Genomic DNA, 7,032 nt, shown 5'->3' on the forward strand with positions numbered 1-7,032 from the left:
TCCTTTCCAAACCAAACCATTCTGTGATTCTATTCTATGATTTGGAGGATTTTTGCTGTTCTGTGCTGATGGAGGGGTCCACGAGATCTAAACCAGGACCCGGGGCTGGGACAATGCCTTGAAGTCACCGATGCTGTGATGTCCCTGCAGCTACCACAGTGTCCACCCCCTTCAGTAAAATCATCCTGAGGATGAACTGTGGGTCCAAAATTAAATTACTGCAAAGATACCGAGAGTTAGGTGCTGACTGCTAATGTGGATTTTATCTTACTTGTTTAAGTATTCTACAAAGAAAGGCAGCAAGTTGGGCCCAGCTGCCAGGAACATTTTGGAAGATTAACACAGGAATGGAAGAGCAAGTTTGCTGTAACTTGTAACTCACTTTTCTAAGGGGAAAATGCACCAAAATCCACATATTTGCAATCAGATTTTAGTAAACTGTAACCACACACTAGTCTTGGGCTTACCCCTTGCTCTTGCAGAATATTGTTGGTGTGTCTCTTCCAAAAGTCTTTGAGTTTGAAAGAGAAAATGATGTCTGGAAATACTTGAGCACCTGGCTCCGACAGTTGCTTGCATTTCCACACCATTACACAGCCATACTTTTTTTAACCCCTGAGAATTAAAACCGGTTAAGGAGTAGCACATCTTAGTGTGTTTTATTAACTTGTGTTAATCCCACTGTGTTTTCTTCATCCTCACTTAACCTTTGCTCCCCAAACACCCATTGCTTTGTGAAGTTGGCCATGACTGCTCCTTTCTCATCACTCTCTCAGAACCCATGAGTCTCACCCCTAGGTAGATCAGTAAATTGATTGAAAAATGACTTCTGGCCATTCACAATGAAAACCAGTCCTGCTTGGTTTACAAGCCCAGGCAGGAGGACACAATCTGGGGTTTGGACTCCAGGAGAAATAAGATGGACAGTGACTTTCCACCCCCAAGAGTTTCCCCAAAGGAGCACATTGTGACGGGAGCAGTCTCCTAATGAAGAAAAACAGGATTTTATCAAATGTAAATTGTAGTTAATGGTGCATATGGTTCACATGCTGGTATTGATTATTAAGGATTAAGAGGAGTTTTGGGGTGGAATATAGCTGGAGGATGAAGTGACATATGCAAATTGGGGTTGTCCATCAGGTGCCATGTCAGTACAGCGCCAAAAGTTCTGGGATGTGTGGAAAGGACACCAGGATGAAAATGGGAACCAGTGCAGGAAATGCTTCCAGAAGAAATGGGCAGAGCAGGGGGGAAGGAGACGGAAATGAGAATGAGGATGGAAGGGGACAGAGCAGCAAATATGAGAGGTGACAGGGCAAAGGGGACAAAAGGTGCAGAGGTGGGCTGAGAATGTGTCTGGGAGAGCTGTTCTGTCAGATGTTGTTTTCTTTATAATGTGGAAAATATATTTCAAATCTTCAACTGAGTGTTATTCAGGCAGGGCACACTCCAGAGGTCACCAGGCCTTGGGATGTCCCAGAAAAGCATGAGAGGAGGGCATGAGCCTGCAACACCTGCACAGGAAGGTTAGTAAGTTTGAGGGGGCCAAAAAACTCAATGCTCTTCAAGATTATAGGCCCAGCTCCAAGATATTTTCTCCCCCCTCTCTATTATAATCTGCAATATCATATTTTGTTCCTTTATTTTATTTATATTTTTGCTATAAAAAGATAAAGATGGTGGTGTAAATGGGGACAAAGTCAAATATCTCAGTTTTGAGAGATATTTGATTTTATTTCCTCGGTATGGAGGGAACAGAGAAGTTGTATTTGTATAATAAATTACTCAGTGCATAGACCACAAAACATGAAAAAAAATTGCAAGTGGATCTTGGCAATTACCACATTAAATGAGTTCCAATAAAACCATAGACAGAGTGCAAAGGTTTAGGCCTTTCTCTACATACATAAAACTGCTTAAGCAGTTCAAAATTATTTTACTCTTGGTATTAGTCTCTATACTGGTATCAATTTGTCTTTTTTTCCCCTTATTTATTGCATAAATCCAATATTTTTACCTGATAACCTGTATGTAGAACAACTAGAAGGCCCAGCAGTTCCCTGAATTCCAAGAACCTCACCTAGCTTTTGGAATTTTGGAATTTCTGTCAGTGTGAGGTCACTGAGTGATTTGAGTCACAGCCTAATTTACAGGTGACCCTGAGTCTAGCCTGTCCCTGCCACAAGGGGAACACCCAACTTCAAAAGTGACCCTCAAAAAAGGTTCAGCTTGATCCAGGCTTCAAACCACCCAGATCTGGAATGACGAGGACAACTGCTGTAGCTCTGATTTGCAGCTGACAAGGGAAGAATAAGGTTGGCATGTGGTCAAAATTAGAACAGGATGTCCAAGGTGGAATTACTGTCCATGGAAGTCTTCAAAAAGATGTGTGGACGTGGCACTGGGGGACATGGTGGCCTTGGCAGTGTTGTGGAAACGCTCAGAGCTGATGATCTTGGAGTGCTTCTCTGGGCCAGGTTTGTCTGCTTTTAAGATTCAGCTGGACGGGGTGCTGGCCCATCTGGTCTAGACCATGATTTGCTAGGACAGGTTAGACCAGATGATTCTTGAGCTCTCTTCCAGCCTGGAATTCTCTGATCCTCTGATCTGAAAACACCATTTGGAGAAGCCACTCAAGTGCCCCACCAAGAGGAGCCAAGCCCAGGTGACCCTCAAGACTTTGGAAACCAAGCCATGATCTGGCCTTTGGTGACTGAGCCCCACCAGTCCCCAACATCTCATAATGATTTAAGCACCAAAACTCAGCGACATAATTAGCAGAAGAAACTGAGGGTTTCTGCTGTAAGGCTGTGATTAAATTAGCCATTTATGGATTTCTGAGAGAAAGGAGACTAAAATGTTTTATAGTGTAGTTAAAAGAACCAGTGAATGATTCCCTCATGTTGAACATTTCCTAATGTCAGAAGCAGGGTGGATGACACAGAAATCATAAATCCAATCGAGAAGTGTTAAAAATCACTTTAGTCTGCCAACTTACTAGAAATTCAATAAAATGGTATGTGACAATTTATTTGTGTATGTGGAATGGATACGTGTGAAATTAAACCCATGGAAGTGTCAGTGTGCAACACACATGTGACAGGGTGAGGTTGTCCATCACCCATTTATCACAAATGGGGGAGAAATGGGATTTGGGAAAACTATCCTGGATGCCTGACTTGAGGACAGAGGGATAGCAGGGTGGGGATGGCTTTTCTGGTTCTGTGGTTGGTGGCCCCATTGCACCCTCACGCTGGGAATGGCCCCAGCGCTTCCAGTGAGTTGCTATTTTTTTTTTTTTTGCATGTTTATTTTTCACTCCACTCGTCCTGTTTAATGTGAATTAACTCGCATTTTGCCTGCATGGAGTGGGACTTTTAAGAGGCATGAAATGACAAAACAGGGCTTTGTTTTCCAGCCAGATTCCCTCTGCCTGCTCTCCGCCGGTGTCTGCCTCGGCTTCCAGCTCCATCATCACATCCAACAGAGCCTGGGGCAAAGCTGGAGCAAAACACCCAGCGCATTCAATTTACAAACAGAAATAAACACCTTTTCAGCAGGTTCTACATAATCACTAAACAAAACCAGGGGAGACAAAAAAACCCACCCACAACACAGCATTTTTTATGTCGTTTGTGTGAGGCGGTGACCCTTTATTTTCTCGAGGAAATAACGCTATTATGGGGAGATGTCTAGCACTGGGGTCCCCGACGGCATCTCAATCTCCCTGTCTCCCAAGGAGCTGGTGGCGTGGCTCCCGTGTCACACCTCTGCAGATTGTCTGGCTCAGTATCTGCTCCATCCCCTGGCACGCCAGCACGGTGCCCCCCCAACCAAAGCCACTCCACGGAGCCTCTCAACCACCGAGGCACCCAACTTTACCGAGTGGGTGAAAATGAATCAGATATGAAAATGTCTGAGGCAATAAATTAGCACACAGCAGGGGAGTGATGGCTTAATCCCGTCTAGTCCAAACAGTACCTGACACCCATTACTGCTACAGGAGCTGGGACCACTGTCGTGGTACTGGAGCGAAAATGATCATTCCCAGCGGATTTGGGACATTGAAATAGGGATGGAATGGATTCTGGGAGAGAACCTGTGCAGGGGTTTATGGTGTTTGTATGCAGAATCCAGGTTTACCTGCCACAGTGTTTTCTTGGGCTTCCTTGTTTTGATTAACCCAGAAAGTGAGGTTTTAAATTCAAAGTTCGGGCAGAACCTTATTATTTTAAGTCTTTGCTGAGCACCTGATAATAATTTCTCATTATTCATGCAAAGGCCAATAACACTCACAGAATGTGGAACATTCCTGTCCTGACTGGATACATTTATTTGTAGAATGATTAAACAACTAAGATAAAATCAACACTAGCAGCCAGCATCTAACACTAAGTATCTTTGCAGTAATTTAATATTTACTGTGATGAGTTGTTACACCTATTCAAAACTCATCTACTGAAAGTCTCAAAATGCATTTTTTAACAAAACTGACATCTCTTTCTACAAGAAGAGTTTCTTCCAGGAAAATAACACTCGCTCCATTTTTGGCGTTGATGGCAGATAAACAAAAATGTTGTTGCCAAGGACTTTACAGCAAAATTAAATGTCCTGGGAAATGTATTTAATTTGCTGATTTCCCTAATACTATGCCAAGCTCTCCTTTCAGGTACACCCATGTAAACCTACTCTGACTTGAGGTTTTACTGGAAGGCTGGGTTTCCTTACTTTCTGGTGCACACATATTGAAACTAAAGAAGCCTATGAGCTCATGGACAAATTGAGAGAGCACTTAGATACTTCTTTCCCCTTTCTTCCTCTTCTTGGCTGAAATTCTGAAATATGAACACTGGATGAAAAGGCAGAATTCAGAATTCAAGCCCGCTTCATGCATCCCACATTTATCTGCTTGGCGCAACGCTCATTTTTCCATGAAAACAGCCAGCAGCTTGTGACACCAAGATCCTCTGACTCCTTCAGATAGACAATAAATAATTAGGATATGAAATACATAGACCTATAATAAAGGCACATTCATGTTCTGTGGGTCAACTGATAGGGCTGGTCACCAAATTCATTGCAAGCAGCTGCAACCTGCCCATGGTGAGACGGTCTGGGGACAAATGGATTTGGCTCCAGTGCTCAAGTAAATACACCATAAATCCATGGTGTGCACTGAAATATCAGGTTTCAACTTTATTTTTGCCCAGGTATGAAATAACCATAACTATGTGAAACTCTGACCTCCTGTGCATATGTGGTGTTGATAATTCCCAGGCTGCACAACTCAGGATCACTCCAGAGGTATGTGGGGGCAAGAAGTGAGGATATGGAGCCTACCAGACCTGCAGGTGCTGGAACTGCTTCTGAAGCTCAAAGTCCAACAGCTCACAGGCTTTTCATGGCCGGTTCTCAACCGTGGTTCTTTATGGCACAGGGTCAGCATTCCAAGGGCTGTGGTTCTGCTGGCAGCGCCTCCCCACATTCCCTGCAGAGCTGCTTAAAAATCAAGCATTATAAAAGTGGATTCCACCTCCCAAATTCTATGGAAAATATGAAAACTTGAAGATTTTGGTGGGGAGTGTCTCTGCTCAGCCAGGATGGCTGTGGAGGGGTGGGTGGTGGTGCAGCCCCGCTGCCGGCAGCCCCGACCCCGCTCTGGCAGGACACGCTGCCATGAAAGCACCATTCATCTCCTGGTGATGGACACTTTAGAGCAGCTTTTCTCAACTGTTTAAAGTTGAAAGAGCATCCAACCCTTTTGAAGAAAACCTACAGATCACCTTGGGAAGTGTCACCACAACTGCTTCCCTCGGCAAGCCAGGGCCAAAGCGCTGTGTGCTCACTGCTTGCCTCTGCTCTCTGTTCAGCTTTTTGTGCTCCTGAGAGCACATGGGGACATGTGGTCACCCTAAACGATGGCCCAGGTCACATCTCAGTGTCACAACGGCTCACCAGTGGCTCCAGGACCACGAGGAAATAAAAGCAGGTTGCAGTAGTGAAAAAATTATGTGTGTCCATATTTATCCCTAACGAAATCTTAGCCATAACAGATTTGATTCCTCACCTCTTTGCGGCACGTACAGAGTGGTTTGCACTTGGAAAAATCAGAACAAACTCGACATTAATGCTGCCTCTCTGACAAGGTAGTTTTATATACTCAATTACCACCGCATTATCTTTCATCTCGACTATGTGTGAAAGCAGTAAGAACCAAATATATTTCACTTAGGGTTCCTTCATTACAAAGACTTTGCCTTTGTCTTCCTTTACCTTATGCACTGACAGCAAACTTCATGTATTAACTGGCTCATGGTATAACTCATGCATGGAAATCCAATATAACCTCTTGGCTATGAGCAGCAACATTTCGCTTATCGTACACTAAAAGAATTTTTACTAGTTAATTAAGATTTGTTTGCTTAATTTTTTTCAGGCAGTTGGGGATGTTGCTCCTCTGTCATTTGGCTGGGAAAATCGTGATGTATACACTGTATAAAAGTGCCAAAATAAGAAATGTGTAGACTGCAGCGTCTCTGGTAGTAAATCTTTTTTGTAATCCTAACTTCATATTTCCATTGAATTGTTCCTCTCGAGCTGTGCAGACAGTTGAAGTATTTGAGTGTAGTCACATATGCTTTGGTGCTGCTAACAGCCCTAAAGTTGGTAATCCTGAGGCACAAACGGGGCCAGGGATGCTGGTGGCACTCCTCGGGCTGCAAAATATTACAGCACACCTTATATAGTGCTTGCTTTCGAAATTTCCTTTGCACTTTGTTTACTATATATTCCAATAGTGTAATATTAAACAAAAACAGTGTGTCCTGTGCCAGAATGATTGATTACTACACCGTGGCAAGGTCACCTCCTAGGAACAGGCTGAGTGCAGTAAGGGCTGTCTGACTCATACAGTTAACACTATATCCGCATTGTATGAATGTCACCAGCAATCCAGTGATTTATTGCTTGGAAGGCTCTGTTCAATTTTTTCTGCCTGACCAAATTGCACATTTTCTAGAAAAAGAAGCAAAA

At 43.6% G+C, this 7,032-nt stretch overlaps 1 long non-coding RNA gene across 2 annotated transcripts; it reads left to right on the forward strand.

Moving 5' to 3' along the window:
• Positions 1-1,849: 1,849 nt before the first annotated feature.
• Positions 1,850-3,613, forward strand: LOC137478454 (uncharacterized). Of its 2 annotated transcripts, none has more exons than XR_011001577.1 (2): positions 1,850-2,477; positions 3,419-3,613. It is a non-coding gene; the product is annotated as an uncharacterized lncRNA (long non-coding RNA). The 2 variants fall into 2 exon arrangements; XR_011001578.1 differs by lacking the exon at positions 3,419-3,613 and adding an exon at positions 2,627-3,031.
• Positions 3,614-7,032: the final 3,419 nt, after the last annotated feature.

This window comes from Anomalospiza imberbis, chromosome 8 (genome assembly GCF_031753505.1).
Source record: "Anomalospiza imberbis isolate Cuckoo-Finch-1a 21T00152 chromosome 8, ASM3175350v1, whole genome shotgun sequence".
In the NCBI taxonomy this organism is placed as follows: Eukaryota; Metazoa; Chordata; class Aves; order Passeriformes; family Viduidae; genus Anomalospiza; species Anomalospiza imberbis.